Consider the following 1586-nt stretch of genomic DNA (forward strand, 5'->3'; position numbering starts at 1 on the left):
TACTGCATTTGAAGCCCTTCCCACACTCAGGGCACTTGTAGGGTCTCTCTCCTGTGAGGATGCGCTGGTGACAGACAAGTTCAGTACTGCTTTTGAAGCCCTTCCCACACTCAGGACACTTGTAGGGTCTCTCTCCTGTGTTGACGCGCTGGTGGCGGATGAGGTTGAAATTGCTACTGAAGCCCTTCCCACACTCAGGGCACTTAAAGCAGTTCTCTTCTCTGTGCATGCGCTGATGGACAATGAGGTCAGAACTCCTTCTGAAGCTCTTTGCACAATCACAACACTTGCATAGACTCTCCCCAGGCCGAATACCTTCATGGTTAACACAGCTGGAATACCTCTTGCACCTTTTCCCAGATTCATCACACTGATTCTGTCTTTTCTTCTGGCACTCTTCCTTGCTCCTTACGTCTTCCAGCTGCTCCTGACCTGTGCTGCAGCCCAGCGCGTTCCTCACTCTCTTTCCTGGATGGATTCCCAATGGCTTCTTCAAGTGCTCTCCTTGCTCCAGGCCCCCACGGACATCCCTTCGCATTTCTTCCACAGAGACACTACCCCAATGCCTTTCGGCCGCACCACCTTTCTGCAGATCCTCCTTTCTATTTGTGATCCCACCTCCTGCTGGATGACACAGGACATTCAGAAATAGCACACCGTGCCACACATGTAGCCCAGCCACAGATGACTTTTGCCAGCCCCCACCTCCTCCTTCCCTCCACCACCTCACCTGGGCAAAAGCCTTCTGCCACGACCTCTGGGCTGTGCACAGCTGGGATCCAGGGCTCTTCCCCTCCTTCCAGCTGGGAGATCAACACGGGTTTGGGGGCTGGAAGTGGAGCTTCAAGGACAGAAACAGTGGAGATGTTCATCATTCTGGCACAGCTGCTGCTCCAGCCACTCAACTATGTGTCCCTTCCCACTTGTGAAACCACAATTAGGGCCTGAATGACACTGGAGGGACACACACAGCCTTCCTTTCAAGCCCAGCACACCTTCTACATCTCAGAAAAAGATGCTCAAGCATTTTATTTCAGATTCCTTTTATGAAGTGATGCTTATTGTTTTGCCAGCTTGCTCAGTGCTCAAGGCTTCAAACATGATGACGGGAATTGAACAGAAAAGCATCTCTTGCTACAGGAGTAACCAGGGAGTCATCTGGGTGCTGGAGCTGGTGGCACCATGCAGTGCAGCAGCACAAGGGCTGTTTGCAGGGAGCTGATCCTCCCCCTCCTGGCTGATGCCTGCTTGACAGCAGCCACTCTGCGGCTTTCACCGGAGTGATGAGCACTCCAGCTCTTTCTGAAACTCATCCTCATCTTTGCCTTTGTGCTGTTGTTGTGTTAGTCAATAAGTCACTGCACTGGGATTACTGCACATTCTCCTTGCACAGGCTCACTGTGCACAGACAAAGCTGCCCTAACGAGGAGGAAAGGCAGCAAAGCTCTCACCCAGCGAGGCCACGCACTCGTACGTCTCCAGCATCACGTCCCGGTAGAGCGCTCGCTGCGCAGGCTCCAGCAGCGCCCACTCCTCCCTGCTGAAATACACGGCCACCTCCGCAAAGCTCACGGGCTCCTGCAAGC

General features: G+C 53.5%; 1 pseudogene; it reads right to left on the reverse strand.

The window, feature by feature from the left end:
- Positions 1 to 3: 3 nt before the first annotated feature.
- On the reverse strand, positions 4 to 1578 carry LOC110391814 (annotated as a pseudogene).
- Between the last annotated feature and the right edge of the window lie 8 nt (positions 1579 to 1586).

The sequence above is a fragment of the Numida meleagris genome, unplaced genomic scaffold (assembly GCF_002078875.1).
Source record: "Numida meleagris isolate 19003 breed g44 Domestic line unplaced genomic scaffold, NumMel1.0 unplaced_Scaffold523, whole genome shotgun sequence".
Lineage (NCBI taxonomy): Eukaryota > Metazoa > Chordata > Aves > Galliformes > Numididae > Numida > Numida meleagris.